Source organism: Neofelis nebulosa, chromosome 8 (assembly GCF_028018385.1).
Source record: "Neofelis nebulosa isolate mNeoNeb1 chromosome 8, mNeoNeb1.pri, whole genome shotgun sequence".
NCBI classification, from domain to species: Eukaryota; Metazoa; Chordata; class Mammalia; order Carnivora; family Felidae; genus Neofelis; species Neofelis nebulosa.
Window position 1 is genome coordinate 62056793 of NC_080789.1, and position 18227 is coordinate 62075019.

At 52.4% G+C, this 18227-nt stretch overlaps 2 long non-coding RNA genes across 3 annotated transcripts in view; one reads left to right on the forward strand and one right to left on the reverse strand.

The window, feature by feature from the left end:
- LOC131519475 (uncharacterized) lies at positions 1-12746 on the forward strand. Its single transcript, XR_009265651.1, has 3 exons — positions 1-391; positions 1848-1979; positions 12601-12746. It is a non-coding gene; the product is annotated as an uncharacterized LOC131519475 (long non-coding RNA).
- LOC131519474 (uncharacterized) overlaps positions 10807-18227 on the reverse strand; it is a 17104-nt gene continuing 9683 nt past the window's right edge. Inside the window, exons 2-5 of one of the 2 annotated variants that reach the window (XR_009265650.1) lie at positions 14151-14206; positions 13889-14056; positions 13053-13801; positions 10807-11600 (exon numbers count right to left, since the gene is read on the reverse strand). This is a non-coding gene — a long non-coding RNA (uncharacterized LOC131519474). The remainder of the gene's footprint in view (positions 11601-13052; positions 13802-13888; positions 14057-14150; positions 14207-18227) is intronic. The other variant, XR_009265649.1, reaches the window with a different exon arrangement.

Consider the following 18227-nt stretch of genomic DNA (forward strand, 5'->3'; position numbering starts at 1 on the left):
TAACAAATCCTTGTGTCCTCATCACCAGCTGCAACGACGATTACCTTGTGGTCAGACGCGGTGTCACTCCCTCCCACCCACAGGGCACCATTCCTTTGGACGGTGTGGATGGAGGGGCCGCAATCCCCCGTGTGGGCAAGCACTGGAGGGACACTGCAGGCAGAGGGGGAACGCAGCGTCCGCGGGCGCCAAGCAGGGCTTCGTGCTGATGCATCAAATTCGAGCTGGACCAGTGGGGCGAGACGCTGTGTCCACCGCGCACGTTGGCTCTGGAGCCATATTTCGCCCATGTGACTTGTCACTGTTTATGGAACTAGAAGTCTCTCGAGGCAAGCCTTCCGCAGCGCCCAGGACGCGAGAGCAGGCCCTTTGAGAGCTGGGAGTGAGGCGGGTACAGTGAGGCCCGCGAAGGGCGCGAGGGGGGGGGGGGGCGGGGGGGGAAGGCGCGCACCGCACTGACGGGCCCCGCGGGCGCAGCCGGGCCCTCCGCCCCGCGTCGGCGCGCGGCCTTAAATATTACCCCGGAGTTTTCAATTATCTCTTCTTAATGGATTTGCAGGGGCTCTTTCATCAAGCGCGGGGTGGCTGGGTGTGGGGGTGTGGGGAGCGCGCGGCGAGGGCTGGAGCTGGGAAAATGGCCCATATTTCAATATTAAAGCCCTTTACGATCGTCAGCAGCATGAAAGATGCTGCAAATAAAACGGAGCCGCCCGCGCCAGCCTCTCCATCTCGCAAGTTTTAATTAACGCTGAGGGGGAGGCGGCTGCCGGGCGGGGTCGGAGCCGGGCCCCGGGGCGGCTGGCGGAGCCCGGTCCCGGGCGCGAGCCGCGGGGATGTCGCCGCCGGTCTGCGGACGCGGAGCGCGGACGGCCGGTGCGGCTGCGGAACGCGCCGGCCGAGGTGGCGGAGCCGGAGGGGAGGGAAGCGCTCGGACGGTTTCGGAGCGTCCGACCGGGAAACGAACATCGCGTCACTGAAGGCAAATGGCTCTTGTTATCGAAGGGGAGGGGGCGTGGGGCCGGAGGACTGAGCGCCTCGCTCCGACCCTCGTTGGGCGTCCTTCCCTCTGCCCCTTCTTCCGGCCCACGGCTCCCGCCCCCACCCCCAGAGCTGGTTCCATCCCCCCACCCCAGCCCGCCCTCCGCGGCTCCCCGCCAACCCCCCTTGCTGGCATCCCGTGGCCTTCGCTTTGCGTGACCCAGCGGCCGCGGGTCCCCGCCCCTCGCGGCTCCTGCTCCGGGACGTCTGCTTTCTCCATCACTCCCGCGGCCTTCGGGGCGGCTCCACTCTCCAGGCGCGGAGGAGCGCGCACAGAAGCGCCACTGTTTTGCCTTGGCAGCGGCCCGGCCTGACAGCTTGTGCCTGAGCAACAGACCCATCCGTCAGGCGGGAAGGATGGAGCGACGTCCGGCTGCCCGCTCTGAGGACTCCCCTGGGAGCCACCTCTGGCCTTGGCCCAGACTCCTCTCTTCCCCTCTCTCCACTCCCCAACCCTGCCCCAACTGCCAGCCCAGTATGTATGTCTGTCTCTAGTCTGGCTCTTCCCACTCTCCCCCTCCCCCCACCTCCCTATGCACACAGCCAGGAGCCTGCCGCCTGGGAGAACCTCCTTCTCTCTCATGGGTCACGCTTAAAGGCCCTTCTGCTACCTACATCCACATGGCAGGGTGTAAACTCTTTAGCTTAAAAGGATCTGGGGATCTTAGTGGACCACAGTCCAAACCTAAGTCAACCAATTAATACTCAGGGTTTAAGCCAAGGACTTTGGGCAAACCCCAGGAAGAAGGGGGCGGAATAGAAAAATAATAAGTGTAAAAGACATGGTCTTTATTCCTGTGTACTTACAGATACTTAATGTGTCCTGAAGTTTTTGCAGAAATCAAATTCTTTTCCCATTGTGCTAAGGAGCTTGCAAGAACCAAGATGACAAATTCTACATTAAAGCAGCAAAAGAAAAATCCTCCTCTACTCCCTTTTTGGTATGTATTTTTTTTTCTTCTTGTCAATTTGTGATAATCATCTGTCAATCCTGCTTTTAAAATAGAGCTTGCTTGGGGTGCCCAGCTGGCTTGGTGGGTAGACCAGGCGACTCTTGATGTCAAGGTGGTAAGTTCCAACCCCCATTGGAAGTAGAGTTTACTTAAAAAAAAAAAAATAAAACAAGGGTGCCTGGGTGGCTCAGTCGGTTGAGCGTCCAACTTCAGCTCAGGTCATGATCTTGCAGTTCGTGAGTTCAAGCCCCACACCTGGCTCTGTGCTGATAGCTTGGAGCCTGGAGCATGCTTCGGATTCTGTGTCTCCCTCTCTCTGCCCCTTCTTCGCTCATGCTCTGTCTCTCAAAAATGAATAAACGTTAAAAAAATTTTTTTAATAAAAAGTAAAAATAAATAAAATAGTGCATGCTTATGCAGTATGGTTAGGAAGACAGAATTCACATTTGAACAGTTAGGAAACAAACCAATGCTGTTGGGACAGAGAGTAATGGGAGAAGGGGGTGAAAATGAAAATGAAAATGAAAACATCCTGTGTTTAAGGGAGACTTTCTGGAGGAGACCTGATTTGGAAGTCGAATGGTGATATGAATTGGAAAAGAAAGTTCCAGATGGGGAAACACTGGGCCTGAAGTAGGACAAATCCCGTATTTTATTTTGGGTTGAGAAACAGGTACACATGGCTAAAACATGCCTCTGAAAATAGGTTAAGATGAAACAAAACTTGTGTGATAGCAGGAAGAATTCACGGAAGACGACGGGATCTCGATGATGCTGGAGACTGAAGTTAGTGGGGAGGGGCCTTGAGCACCCCTTCTCCCAAGGAGTCCTCCTGTACTTGGGATAGGCCAGGGGAGAGATGCCCGGCCCCGGGGATTCGGCCATCACCTTTTGTTGTACCTTTAGAAGGTCCAGGAATATGGCCATTGGAGGCAGGGCTCCACAGTTTCAACCACCAGCCCTGACACAGGGGAGGAAGGAGAGAGAAGCAAAATCCTTTCCCTGAATCCAGAGTGTAAGGGGGAGAAACAGAGGTCCAGTCACTCAAATCGACAAGTTTTTTGAGCACCAGATATGGGTGCCAAGCACTATACAAGGCACTGAGGACCGAGAGGTGACCAAGGCCCAGTCCTGGTCAACAAGGTGCTCACAGTTTGGTGGGGAGGACAATCCACTCATTCAGAAAAAGTGCTGAGCTCTTATCAGGCAGTGCCACAGGCACTAGAGATACAAGTGCAAACCAGACAGACTCCGTCCCTGCTTCTCAGAGATCACTGTCTGCTGCAGAAGATAGGAGCAGAACCGGCAGTTAGAATTCAGGGTGATGTGTGCTCTGCAGGGGGCTGGACCGTTGCCATGCGCGGCGGGGGGGGGGGGGGGGCGCATGTGTGGGACATCCACCCTAGTCTGTGAAAGGGGCAGCGAGGAGGATGTAGAAAAGGCAACACTAAATCTACCTCAAAGGATGCACAGAAATCAAGGGCAGAAGACGGGGGGGGCACCTGGGTGGCTCAGTCGGTTACGCGTCCAACTCGTGATCTCGGCTCAGGTCGTGATCTCAACGGTTCAAGGGATTGAGCCCTGCGTCAGGCTCTGTGCTGATAGCGGGGAGCCTGCTTAGGAGTCTCTCTATCTCCCTCTCTCTCTGCTCCTCCCCCCTCAAAATAAATAAACTTTAAAAATTAAAAAAAAAAAAAAAAGAAATCAAGGGCAGAATGGCATGGGGAGGATGTTGGGGGCCCAGAGTTTGTGGGTCTGTTCGGCATCCCAGCAGGGGCTGTGGTCACAGCAGGCCCAGGCCATGTTTCCTTCCTCTAGGCACAGGATGGCACTGGCCTGCATTACCGCAGCTCTTCCAACAGCTGCAGGGAGAGCCAGACGATAATCCCAACAGAGCCAGACCAGGGAACGAGCTTATCAGTTTTCCTTATTCTCCCAAGAAGCTTCTGCCTCAGGGCTAGGCTGTTTGGGAAGGCTGGAGGGCAGGGGGGCTCTGTGGAGGGTCTTACTCTTTCCACATCCCCCTTACTGATAACAGTTTTGAAACAAACCAGATTTTAAATAACAAGAAACAAAGTGATCGTCTCTCTGGCTGCAGCTGAATACAAACCAGGACAAGAAAGAATTGTCCTCTCTAGAATGTTTCTGCCTCCCCAGTCCTAACCAGCTCTCTACACGAGCCATCCTCACTACCCCACTGGAGCTGCGTCTGGAAGGGCAGGGGTGAAGCAGCAAAGTAGGAAAGGCACTGGGAGAAGGGCCTGGGCAAAGGCCCAGAGGCAAGAGCGCCTGTGGTCTCTTTGGGGAAACCGCAGGTCCTCCAGTGTAGAGAGGAGAAGTCGGCACAGGCTGGTGAAGAGCCAATTTGTCAGGCTAAGGGGGTGGGGACAGCAAGGGACCCTGGAAGTATTTATGGTTTAAATGTTGACAAGTTTTTCTATACTCTTGTTCCCGCTGTCCAGAATTGAGGCTTTATTAAACTATTATTAAACTTTAGTCAACTTTGCTCTGAAGTTTTAAAAATAAAACAAACAGGTCACTACTGATAAAACTAAAGCTCCCTTTTCCCCCTCCCCAGTATCATTCTCCTCCCTCCCAGAGGCACCACCATAAATTTGGAGTTGTTCATCCATCCAGTCTATGTTTTCATATTTTTAACACACACATAGTCCATTGCTTCAGTGCTTTTTTTTTTTTTTTTTTTTTTTTGAGACAGAGAGAGAGAGCAGGAAGGGGGCGGAGGGGGAGAGAGAGAGAGAGAGAAAGAGAGAATCTTAAGCAGGCTCCACACTCAGCATGAAGTTTGACACAGGGCACAATCCCATGACCCTGGGATCATGAGCTGGGCCAAAATCAAGAGTTGGATGCTGGGAGCACCTGGGTGGCTCAGTTGGTTAAGTGTCCAACTTCAGCTCAGGTCATGATCTCATGGTTCATGAGTTTGAGCCTGGTTTGGATTCTGTATCTCCCTCTGTCTCTGTCCCTCCCCCATTCATGTTCTCCCTCTCCCTCTCCCTCTCCCTCTCCCTCTCCCTCTCCCTCTCCCCCCCCCCTCTCTCTCTCTCTCTCTCAAAAGTAAATAAACATTAAAAAAAAATTTTAAATGGGCCCCTGGGTGGCTCAGTCGGTTAAGCGTCCGACTTTGGCTCAGGTCATGATCTCACAGTTCATGGGTCCAAGCCCCACGTCAGGCTCTGTGCTAACAGCTCAGAGCCTGGAGACTGCTTCGGATTCTGTGTCTCCTTCTCTCTCTGCTCCTCCCCCACTCATGCTCTGTCTCTCTCTCAAAAATAAATAAACATTAAAAAAAATTTTTTTAATTAAAAAAAAAAGTCAGACGCTCAACCGACTGAACCACCCAGGCACCCCTGCTTCGGTGCTTTTTAAAAAACTCTTCAACTATTATGATATAATTTACAACTTGATTTTTTTCATTCCACATTAAAAAAAAAAAAAAAAAAGTCTTCATTTGAGGTTTTTGGCAAAGCACTGACCAGATCTGGGTTTGTAAGATCACTCTGGCTACCAAGTGGAGGACTCCAGGTGACAGGGAGGACTGCGGATGGTAAGAGCGGAAAAGGGGATAACAGATGTTCAAAAGGTAGAATCCACAGCAGAGGTCACTGATGGCGAGCCTGGGAGGCACGGGTTTGTTTTGTACACGCTGCTCTTCAGCACCATGAACAGGGCCTGGTTGATTGAAGATGCTCAATAAATACTTGTTGAATCAGAGAGGTTGATAGGGACGAAGGAATCCAGATCGACTCCCAGATTCTCATCCCAGGGTGACTGATGGGATGATGGTGCTAGTATCCAAGATGAGGGTCCCAGGAAGAGGAGCTGGATTGCAGGAAAAGATTAATCCAGAAGCTGTCTTTCTGGGCCGGAGGAAATGGGGCTGCATTGCACAACAGGGGTTGATGATAGGGAGCAGAACAGACTCCCACTTCTCAGGACTGAGGGCAATGAAGGATTTGAAGCGACCCAGAGACTGGAGGGGGGGAAAGTTTCAGTCATGCTGGAGGCAAAGGGAGAGTTGAAAACCAAGCGAGATTCAAACACCAGTTTCCTCAGAAGGCCAGAAGGGCAGGGCCCCGCTTCCGCGTTACCCACAATGAATGCCTTGTTGCCCTTTGTGTGGCGAGTACCGCAGCCCATTAGCCAAGGCAGAGGAGGAGGAAGAAGGTGTAATAAGTGATTCTAGAATCATAAAGACCTTGTCAGGTGCCCACACTCCCAACTTTGCTCCCACTCCATATTCATCAACAAGATGGACGGGCAGGGTGCTCACAATTGCTTCCTAGGGACTTGTTCTTGACCAAATCCAATCTCTCTATTCAGGGAAGGATGTGAAATATAACCTGCTTTCCTGCTCTTAAAACCCAGAGTTCTGGTCATCACCTCGAAAGGCTGCCCCCTCTGCGAAGAGCTCCCTCAAAGCTACTGTCCCTCCTCCTTCCCTTACCCCACCCACCCCTGCCCAGGCCCAGCCACCTCCCACCCTCCGCTGCCAATTCACCTTTAAACAGTCTCTCGTTTGTCTTCTCCTTCTCTTTCTCTGACACACTCCCCTCCCCTGGAAGCCTTCCCTGCCCCACCCTCCCCTGCACCCTAGCACTGATTTCCTGAACTGAACTCTGCAGCTCTCAGCTCCAATCTCATCCGTCTTTGTCCCTCTTTCCAGCCCTCACCTGAGCCTTCCATGGCTTGGCCTCAGAGTTCTTTGGGTCCTGGGTATGATTAATGGCATTTCCCTATGTCATCCCTGGGTTCTGGGGCTGGAATGCCTTTACCATCCCCGGTGCTCCTCTTGTGGGGGGACCAAGCATCACTTAAGTTTCGTTTGGCAGAGTAAGGCATTTCCTTCTCTCAAAATAAGAGCCGTTGTAGATCCACGTCACTTGATGCCCTTTCCTAGGAGTACTTATAATTTAGACTTGTTCTTTATTCACGGAGTTTTTTTTTTTTTTTAATTTTTTTCAACATTTTTTTTTTTTTTTTTTAATTTTTGGGACAGAGAGAGACAGAGCATGAACGGGGGAGGGGCAGAGAGAGAGGGAGACACAGAATCGGAAACAGGCTCCAGGCTCCGAGCCATCAGCCCAGAGCCTGACGCGGGGCTCGAACTCACGGACCGCGAGATCGTGACCTGGCTGAAGTCGGACGCTTAACCGACTGCGCCACCCAGGCGCCCCTATTCACGGAGTTTTAAATATCACCAAGAAATGGAGTAGGCGGAGGGGGAAATCTTGGAAGAGCTGGTCAGGGTCCAGTCAGTCCACTTCTCCATGAGCCTGCCATGTGAAGGGGTGCTGGGATCCACTCAAAAGGCCTTTTGTCCTCTGGATCCAACCCCTAAGAGTCACCAAAGGACCAACCTAATGATCCTCAAACCATGCTGTGACCAGTCCCCTCCCACCTTGAACTTGGGCAGGGTTCTGACTTTTATCAGAGCAATACACCTGGCAAAATACCACCTCACTGAACCCCTACACTGACCAGAGCTCTAAACCGTCGGAGTCACACTGTGTGACTTAAACAGGTAGACACTCAACATGGCTACCCCAAGTCACGTGCCCTCCCCAGCTAACCAAGGTTCTTCCTTGGCGGGGAAACTATTTGGATTCTTTTTCCTACTTTTTCACTATCTGGACGGTTAAATTTCTCTGCAATCAATATATATTACTTGTGCCATTAAGAAGAAAGTAAAACTTTAGAAAGACCAGGAGTTAGGAAGTATAGCTACAGGGGGCCATGGAGGTGGCTTCTGCTGAGTTGGTAACACAGCCGGAGTTAGGTGTGTGTCCTGTGGATGTGCTAATGAACAAAGGGCCACCCCACGGCAGCCTTGAGCCCTGGGCAGCCCCACACCCGGCCAACAGGGGCACCTGCAGGGGATGAGAACGCAGGTAAAGAGAGGAAGGGTCGACAAGACCTGGACGGTCGAATTCCTTTCACAGCCATAAAACTTAAAAGATCTAAGTGACAGGAAGCTTTGGGGTTTTTCTGTAAGAATCCAACCGATTTTTTAAGTGTTATGCTTTGCAGCCTTCTATAAAGTATGTTGTTCACCCAGTTGATGATTAGTGGTTCAGCTAGTAATTATTAAACGGGAAGGAATCAGGAATAAGTTGCTGTAAATTTAAACTGAACACTTCATGTTCTAAATGCTAAACTTGAAGGTTAAACATTGGGCAGGTGGGAACAGTAGTGTGGTTTATATGTTTTGCTCTTTTAAAGAGTAACAAAGTTAGAAACCCTGGCTCTTGTCCAGGCTCTGTCCCTAACGTAAAGATTCTCAAACTTTTCTGCCAAAGTCCCTTTGATATTAGAGAGAGGTGAGTGAATGGACCCCAGCAGTCTGGGGACTCAGCTTGAAGGGCTCTGGCCAAGGACCAGGCCTCTTTTGAGGCCTTTGGTTTTATTTTATTTTTATTATTATTAAAAAATTTATTTATTTGAAAAAATTTTTTAAATGTTTTTTTATTTTATATTTGAGAGAGAGAGCACCCAAATAGGGGAGGAGCAGAGAGATGGAGACAGAATCTGAAGCAGGCTCCAGGCTCCAAGCTGTCAGTACAGGGTTCGACGAGGGGCTTGAACTCATGAGCAGTGAGATCACGACCTGAGCCAAAGTCAGATGCTTAACCAACTGAGCCATCCAGGTGCCCCCCAAAATTTATCTTTATTTTAATTTATTTTTGAGAGAGACAGAGAGTGTGAGTGGGGGAGGAGCAGAGAGAGACAGAGACACCGAGTCCGGAGCAGGCTCCAGGCTCTGAGCTGTCAGCACAGAGCCTGATGCGGGGCTCGAACTCACAATCCAGACCGTGAGATCATGACCTGAGCCGAAGTCAGATGCTTAACTGACTGAGCCGCCCACGTACCCCAGGCCTTAGGTTTTAGCTTTAAAACTATGCAACCTGGGCATTTTATTACATAGCATATTTTGTGTGTGTGTTAAAATAAAAATGATGTTTTAAACTATTTGCCATCAAAACCTCTGTGGTACTCAGAGAAGCTTCTTATGTATCCTGTGACACCTTTACCATGCGGCCACTGCAGTGTGGCCCTGGGGCACCGGCGCCCCAAGTGAGCAGTGCTTCTGTGTGAGGCCCCCTAAGTTCCTTCTCTGATTCTTTGATTTGTCATACTTCTCCGCCACTGTCCAAAGTTACATCTCTGATGACGACCACTTAGCGAGCACTTCCTGTGTGCCAGGCTCCATGCCAAATGCTTTATATGCATTGTCGTTTAAATTGTCACAGCCACGTGGAACTCGGCGAGGTGAAGTGGCTGGCCTAAGGTCACACAGGTGTCAAGGGGCCAAGTGAGTATTCCGACAGCAGTCTGATTGACTCCAAGCTGCCTCCCGCTGCCTCAGGGAGGCTGGAGCCCCTGGCTGAGTGGCAGCCTGCCTGGGAAGGAGATCGTTGTGGTACATCTAGAAAGAGCGTGTAATATACGAAGCGTCATTTTCTCCAAGTTTCAGCGATAAGGAACTTTCTCTGAAGGGACGCCAGGTCTTGACCAAAGATCACCTCTCCATTTCCCTGCTGGGCCCTTGCAGCCCACCTTGGAGGGAGTTTCCCCCAGCAGGCGGGGCTTCCTGAGCGGCCAAGATGCTGTGGGCGGATAGGCTCTCTCCTCCTGGGCCCTTTCCCCCTAAGCCGGAGTCCCAGGCACCTCTCCCAGTTTGGAAAGCAGATTATTTATGGTTTATTTTTGACACCAGATCATCGCTGCCCAAGTTTCATCAATTTGTCACTGTTTTTATTGTCAGCAATTGCCCATAACTGGAGCACATTTAAAATGTCATTGATCTTGGTATTACAGTGTCATAATCTGACAGTAATAGGTGTAGCCAGCACAGGAAGCCCAGGCCCTGAGATTGATGGCGTTCAGCACACCAATTATATTCTGTCCATCTAAGTGATAAAAGAGTACGTAGGAGGCATTCAATAGATAAATTAGATATCGCTCCCAATTATGTCCCTTTATTTTATGGAGTCATATGTTCCCCTTAGAACTTTTTTTCTTCATTTGGCTTGTAAAGGGAGCGTTACTTGACCCCCCCAGAGACGAGGGCTGCTCCCCTGCCTGACCCACCTTAGGTTTCTCCCTGGTCCCTGTCTACCTTCCAGAAGTTTCTCACCAAGGCTCTTCCTGAGCTCACCTAGGAGGTGCCTGGCATGCAGTGAGTGGGCAGAGGAAGGAGGTAGAGGTGCCCCAGTGTCTTTTGGGAAGGACTGGGAGGTCGGATGGTGCCTTTTGTTAATGTGACCCTGGCTGACAAGTCAGATGGGGTGGGGAGCCATTGCGCAGGCTACCATCCTGCAGTCCCAAACCAGCAGAGCCTTCAAATTAGGACAACTAGGGAATTGCTAGGACTGGGGAGGAAGGGGACGGTCAGAGAGCTTTCAGTCCTCGGGAAGTGAATTCATCCAGCTCCTACCTCCACTCCAGCCTGAATTGAGCCAATTCAAACCTTTCCTCAGAAGAACCCCCAGGGCCACCTGCAGCCCCGTTCCAGGCCGATGGCTTCCTCAGCTTGACTCCCAGCACCACCACTGTGCCGGGAGAGTGAGGCAGCTCTCCTAGGGAGGCTGCGGGCTCCCTGCTGGAGAGCAAGCCCCACAGGCTGCTCTTTTTTTTCAAGACGGAGTGCGTGGGCAGAAATGAGAGACAGGGAATAGAGGTGCCCAGCGTATAAAGCCCTTAAACTCCGAGGACAGCCTTGGCCTGATCCAGACCCCTGTTCCCCAAACTCCATGTCCCCCTGAAGCCGGAAGGAAAGACACAAGAGGCCGAGACATCAGGTGGTAAACAGTGTGCCAGGTCCATTTATTGAGCTTTGCAAGCGGAGGCATCCACGGGCCGGGTGGCTCCCCACAGCCTGTTGCCACCTCAGCTGTTATAAATAATCCTGGCACTAAGTGCCCTGTTACACGGAGGGGAAGTTGTTCTTACAGTGTGAAACCTGAGCATATGGGTCAGGGGAGGAGGGATGATGGGGGGACAGGAGAGAGAGAATGGGGAGTCATCGCCCCGAGGCTTCTCAAGTACACCCCCGAGCTGGTGATAGATGAATTTCTGGAGCAGCGGATGGCATTTCAAGTGAAATGTTTATAGGAAGCGAGTGTGATTTAAACAACGTCTTGGCCGATAAACACCAGCCAGATGGGGGGAGAGGGCAAAGTGAGGGGTAGAGGAATCAAAGGCCTGGAGGCCCTCAGTGTTAAGTAGCTGTCTGAAGCTCTGCTCAAACACACACACCAGCTTTGGTCTTAACATGTTTTTAAGAGCTGGTTATGATTTCCTTGAGGGCGGCTCAGATTAAGACTAGAGTAGAGCCCCAGCTGAGCGCCTTCAATAACTGTCCATCACGTCATCTTTAAAGACAGCAGCCTCCTTCCTCCCCTCGGCTCAGGGAGCCTGAGACCGGGGGAGGCTGCCAGGCTGCCCAGCTTGTCAGCCTGTTCCTAGGCAGCACTGGGCCATCTGCCCTTGAACGGGTGCTGCCCCAGGTGCCGGGGCAGATCCTGGGGCAGGAATTGAGCCCCACCCTCAGAAAGCTCTCAGTCGTCCAGAAAAGAGAAAACACACAACCTGGAAAAAAAGAGACAAAGTGAACAGAGCAAAAGGACGGAAGCCGAGGCAGAGAAAACGGTCACCAAATCCAGAACCCTTGTCACCGCGTGCACTGCTGCCACCTGGTCTGAGCCACTTGCCTCTCACGTGGACTAGTGCAGTAACCTTGCCACAAGCCCCCTGTATCTTCTCTTGCCCTATGCAAACCATTCCCAATACAAAAGGCAGAAGGACCATTTAGAACTTGGCACGGCGTGTCTTTCCTCCCTGCTTCCCTAAGAGTGAATGAAGATCAAAGTCCTTAAGACAGTATTCAAGGCCCTGCATCATCATCTCGCCCCTCAGTGCTGCTGTCATCCTCCCCCGCTGTCCTTGCTCACACCTTTCCAGCTACTCTGGCCTCCAGGCTCCACACACTTGCCAGGCACGCACCTGCCCTAGGGCCTTTGCACCACCTGCTACCTGTGCTTGGAACACCCTTATTTATAATATCTGTGGGCCTTACTTACCCCTTCACCTCTAAGTCTTTGTTCAAATACTATATTCTCAATGAGACCCCCGCTGACTCCATATTTGAACTTGCAGACCTCTCTACCATCCTGTTTTTTTAAATGTTTATTTATTAAATTTTTTTTAATGTTTTTTTTTGAGAGGGAGAGAGAGACACACACACAGAGTGAGAACAGGGGAAGGGCAGAGAGAGATAGAGACACAGAATCTGAAGCAGGCTCTAGGCTCTGAGCTGTCAGCACAGAACCCGACCTGGGGCTTGAACCCATGAACTGCAAGATCATGACCTGAGCTGAAATCCTAAGCTTAACCGACTGAGCCACCCAGGTGCTCCTAATGTTTATTTATTTTTGAGAGAGAGAAGGCATGCTTGAGAGTGCAAGCTGGGTGGTCGGGGGGTGGGGGGGGGGTGGGGGTGGGAGGGTGCTGGCGGTGGGGGAGAGTGCAAACGGGGGAGGGGCAGGGAAAGAGGGGGACAGAGGATCTGAAGTGGGCTTTGTGCTGACAGCAGAGAGCCAGATGAGGGGCTTGAACTCTCGAACCGAACTCTCGACCGGCGAGATCATGACCTGAGCTGAAGTTGGACGCCTAAACCACTGAGCCACCCAGGTGCCCCTGGCCCCTGGACTTCTCCACCATCCTGATCCCGCTTCCCCTGATCTGTTTTTTTTTTTGTTTTTTCTCTTAACATTTATTTATTTTTGAGAGACAGAGTGACAGAGCATGAGTGGGGGAGGGGCAGAGAGAGAGGGAGATACAGAATCTGAAGCAGACTCTAGGCTCTGAGCTATCAGCACAGACCCCGATGCAGGGCTCGAACCCACAGACGGCAAGATCATGACCTGAGCTGAAGTCAGATGCTTAGCCGACTGAGCCGCCCCCCGCCCCCGCCCGGCGCCCCGACCCTGATCTGTTTTTTTTCTGTACCCCTATCACCTTCTAATATACAATATGGTTTACCTATTTAATAAATATATTGTGTATTATCTGTCTCTTCTGCTAAAATGTAAGCTCCACAGAGGCAGGGGTCTTTCTCTGTTTTGTTCACTGATGCATCATCCCAAGGACCTGGAATAGTGCTCAATAATTGCTTAGTGAGTAAATATGAAGGATGAGGTTAACCAGGGGAGGGTTTGGAGAGGAAGACAAGGGGAGGCCATCCCAGGTGTGGGGTTAACTTGGGCCTTATCTCACTACCGGCCATGTGTGAGGATCTGGGAGTCAAGGAGATGGGTATGGTGCAAGATTGGGCCAGTGCATCGCCCAAAAAGGAGAGATTCAGTTGCCAAAGGGACTGGCCTGGATTTACCCCCTGCTGGAAGACTTGGCTTTGGGTTGGGATTTCCTCATCTCCACGGCCAAAGTGTAATTTGGGCTAATAATACCGAAGGGATGTGCCAAGCAAGCATGACGTGGTTGGCAGTAACGGCTGGGCCAGGAGTTCAGAGGCCTTCAAGGTGCAGAGAGGGTGGCTGATTGCGTACGTGGGGCGGGGGAGGGAACCAAGTCACCATCTCCAAGAGGAGGATCCCCCCCCCCCACACTGAGGGCAAAATAAAAGGTCCCAGGCTGCACCTGGAGTAGAAGGAAGTGGAGCGAGGCATCAAGAAAGACTTGCCGACCGTGCAACAGGTGGAAGAGGGAAGGTGTGGAGCCTTGTGCGCTGGGGATCCCGAGCAGGCTAGGCTGATGCCGAGGGCCCTGCAGGCCTGTGAGAGAGACCATGGGATGGCAGGGTGGAAGGCCAGGCCCTTGAGCAGCTTCTGCCTCTGCCCGGCCCCACCCCTCCCTGTCACCTGCAAGGCTTCCAAGCTCCTAGGGCGTGGGAGGGGAGACTGACAGCATTTGGTGCCCCAGACCCCACTGGTCCACGTGTGGGCCTTTAGCACTTCTCCTCAAATCCCCAGTGCTCAGCTCAGCTTTGCGGTGACTTCAGGGGACAAGCCGCGCGAGGTAGAAAGTATCTTTGGAGATGGATACAAGATAGTGGTTGGTATGGTAATAACGGAGACAGGACCCGGGTGGCCTGGGAGTCCCGAGGATGGGAGGGAGACTTACTTGTCACTGTATCACTTTTGGTGCCTTTTGAGTTTTCAACCACGTACATATATTTCCTATTCAAAAGACATAAAATAATTAAAACGGGACAAAACAACCACAGCAGCAACAAAGAATAGATCCAGGGAAGTGGGAACCTAATGCCTGCGATGGCTACGCTGAGGACGCTGACCTAGCCCTTCCGTCCCCTCTGCACCCTCCTCCTCATCTGGTATCTCCGTTCTCTAGAGGGCCAGAGAGGGGTGTGGCTGGTCTGATGTCACACAGCATTTAGGGGCTAGCAAACGTCTGTGGCCAGGTGTCCAGACTCTGGAAAGTTGACAGGGTCAGCTTTCTCTCTTGGTCTTCAGTGGTCTGTTCTCCCCCTTGACCTGTCCATGTTGTTTGCAAGGCTGTGCATATGCTACAGATCAGCCTTCAAAGAGGCATCCTTTTTTTTTTTTTTTTTTAATTTATTTATTATTTTTTTTTTTTTTTGAGGCATCCTTTTTTTAAAGATTTTTTTTTTTTCTAACGTTTATTGATTTTTGAGAGAGAAAGAGACAGAATGCAGGCAGGGCAGGGGCAGAGAGAGAAGGAGACACAGAATCCAAAGCAGGCTCCAGGCTCTGAGCTGTCAGCACAGAGCCCGACCCAGGGCTCAAACTCACAAACAGCAAGATCATGACCTGAGCCAAAGTCCAACGCTTAACCTACTGAGCCACCCAGGCGCCACCACCCCCTCCTCCCAAAGAGGCATCTGAAAAGGTGCGTGGTCTTTTTTTTTTTTTTAATTTTTTTTTAACATTTATTTATTTTTGAGACAGAGAGAGACAGAGCATGAATGGGGGAGGGTCAGAGAGAGGGAGACACAGAATCTGAAACAGGCTCCAGGCTCTGAGCTGTCAGCACAGAGCCCGACGCGGGGCTCGAACTCACGGACCGCGAGATCATGACCTGAGCCGAAATCGGGCGCTTAACCGACTGAGCCACCCAGGCACCCCAAAGGTGCGTGGTCTTAAATGCCATCTTTCTCAGAGTGTTGCGTGTTTACGGAGCTCTCCTCTGTGCCCCACTCCCCTCCATGTGCATCTGATAGTTTATTCCTTCCCTTCCTGCCTCCCTCCTCTCCACCTCTCCCGACCACCAAAGTGGCTCTCCACTGCAATTCAGCCCTGCCCGTGACAAGACACGTGACCCTGAGCCAGTCATTTAACCTTTCTGTGCCTCTGTTTCTTCATCTATAAGCGCGGAGCGTGACCTTCCTCCCACGGCTCCTCATTCATCCATTTGTACAACAAGCGTGTATTCTGTGCCAGGCGCTGAACCCAGCACCGAGGATCACGCGAGACAATATGTGTGGAATTAGTACAGAGACACAGAGAGTTATTGCCAAGGCCTCCTTCCTTGGATGCTTTGCTGGGCTGGACGCTCTACGTCCTCGTCTACATGACGCTGGAAGAATTTCTTCAGTCTATGCCCAACCTCTCAGCTTCCAACACCGCTCCTGACATCCTCCTCTGGAGAAAGTGTCAGGGGCTGCAGCAATAGCCTTTTTCCCAGGCGTTTCCACTGGACTAGATCCCGAGGGCCTCACTTTGCCTGCAGTAAGGAATAATGCTGAAATTCGCCTGTGGGTCTTTGGTCTGGAACTTGAAGAGTGTCCACTTCTCTTGCCCTCTGGGGGCCCCATCCCTGATAATCTGCTCATGTCCTCCTCTGCTCATTTCTCTCCCTTCCTGAGCCTCACACCGCCTTGGGGACTGGCACAGAGGCAAAGATTCTGGAACTGGAAACTCTCACATATGCCTCCCTCTAAATCTAACCTGGGCTGTGGATGAAAGCTGGTCCCTTCGTCAAACAACCACCACAACCTCAGAGCATAAAAGAGAGCTTGTTTCAGATAGAGGAAAGAGAAGTTTCCAGAGCTCTTGGAGAGGGATTGTCCCCACTCGCTGCCTGGCCATTGAAGATTGGGTGAGTATGACTTGGAGGGAGGGATGTTTGTGGAAAAGTTGTGCCGCTTCGGCCTTGGTCACGACAAAATCCCAAGTCAAGTCAAAGCGATGATGCTGGACAATGGGGAAGGAGGGAGACACATCCTGTTTGTTGGGAACAGGCTTGAGGAGAGAGGTTTCGTGAGGGGTTCGATGGAACCACTCAGGTCCCCCAGAGGCAGGAGGAAGGAGATGACCTGAGCCTGCAAAGGATTTGGGGATGCCATGATGTCGCAGGGACTGTGGGGAAGCCAGGGACATGTCAGCTCATCTGTGTCTAGAGCACAAACCCCACGGACAGGGACCAGGTTCTCTCGAACTGCACAAAGCCTCACACCGGGCACTGGAGAATCTGACTGAGGAGGGCAAGTCCTTCCCTGGAAGATGGTGCCAGCCCCGCCCTCAGGAAAGGACAGCTGCTTTAGAGTCCCAGCAAAAAATGATTCCAGACCGTGGAACCTGAAAGTGCTTCATGGACAAGTTCCTCAGTCCTGCCTACCACAGCCTGCTTTGATCTCACGGTTACTGTGGGATGTCGCCCATCCCCGGAAGACTAACTGAGCAAGGAATAGGGGTCTTGCTTTCAGGTCTAGTCTGTGGACCACGGGAGGCAAAAGAAGTTGGCCAAACTTCCAAGCACCTGTCTCAGCTCCTGGGGAGCCCCATGGAACGTGAAGGAAGGGGTTCCTCTATGGAGCTGCCACAGGCCATGAGGATGGATGCAGAGCAGCAGAGGGCAAGGGGGATGGAAAGGCCAGAAGAGGTGGGGCTCCTAGGGGCGCCTGGGTGGCGCAGTCGGTTAAGCGTCCGACTTCAGCCAGGTCACGATCTCGCGGTCTGTGAGTTTGAGCCCTGCGTCAGGCTCTGAGCTGATGGCTCGGAGCCTGGAGCCTGTTTCCAATTCTGTGTGTCTCCCTCTCTCTCTGCCCCTTCCCCATTCATGTTCTGTCTCTCTCTGTCCCAAAAATAAATTTTAAAAAAAGTTGAAAAAAAAAATTAAAAAAAAAAAAAAAGAAGTGGGGCTCCTAGAACCCCTCCTGGCTGCAGGTGAGGGAGCTCCTCTGGGTGGTCAGGCCCCTTCCCCCTGCCCAGGACAGACTGCAGCTTCTGGAAGGCAGGAGCTGGTCCTGCATCCTTTAGGCAGCCCCGGTGCCCAGCACAATGCAGACACTCAAAACTCATGTATTGACTGAGTAAATGAGCCTGGGGGCCAAAAGCTAGGCCAGCCAGCAGCTGGAGTCGGCCTTGGATACGGGCTCCCCCCATTTGGGCCTCAGTTTCTCCATGTGTAATGTGAGGGGGCTTCCCTAGCTTATCCCTAGGGTTCCCAGCAACCTGTTTGATTGCTCTCCTCTTTTTTCCAAATTCTCCTCCCCCCCCCCCCAGTAAAACCCTTCTCTCCCACGAATTCTCTCCCATTCTCTGCACCCCTGCTCAGTGCCTCCCCCCACCCACGCCAGCCAACTTGCTCCTGTTTCGCCCTTTACAGGTGTTTCTCTTTCTGCTTCTGGCCATTCCTCCCAGCATGCCCCGGCCCCCTCCCCGGAGCCTCCGTATTGGGGCTCCCCTCCCTGCCCCTCGCTGGTTCTAGCGCCCCCTTCAGCGCCCTTAGGCTCCAGGGCGGGAGCTGGGAGGAGGGGGGTCCCAGAGCAGCCTTGGGGCCTGCCCAGGTCCCCCTCCCCGCCGTGGTGCCAAAGCGCGCCCTCTCCCCTCGCTAATGCGATCTGGAGAGACCCCGGCGGGCGGCGGGCAGTCTGGGCTGAGCGTCCCGGGCGGCGCTGATGGATGGTCCCCTGACAGTAATCGCGGAATGAGGACGCGCTGGCGACGCTCTCGCCCGAGGCCGGCTGTTTGGCTAGCCCGGGAGTCCCTCCTCCAAGGCGCGGGGGCCCCCAACCCACCTGGCTTTGGAGAGGCCTGCGGCCTCCGGGTCAGGGCTGAGATGGGGTCTCTCCCTGCCCTCTCTCCCTCGGAGACCTCGGTTTCTGTTTTGAAATCATCCTTGGATCCTACGCTGCAACTGTGATTCTGAACAAGCCACTCACTCATATCTGTCTCCAGCCTCAGTTTCCCCTTCTGTATAATAGGAAATAATGGTCTT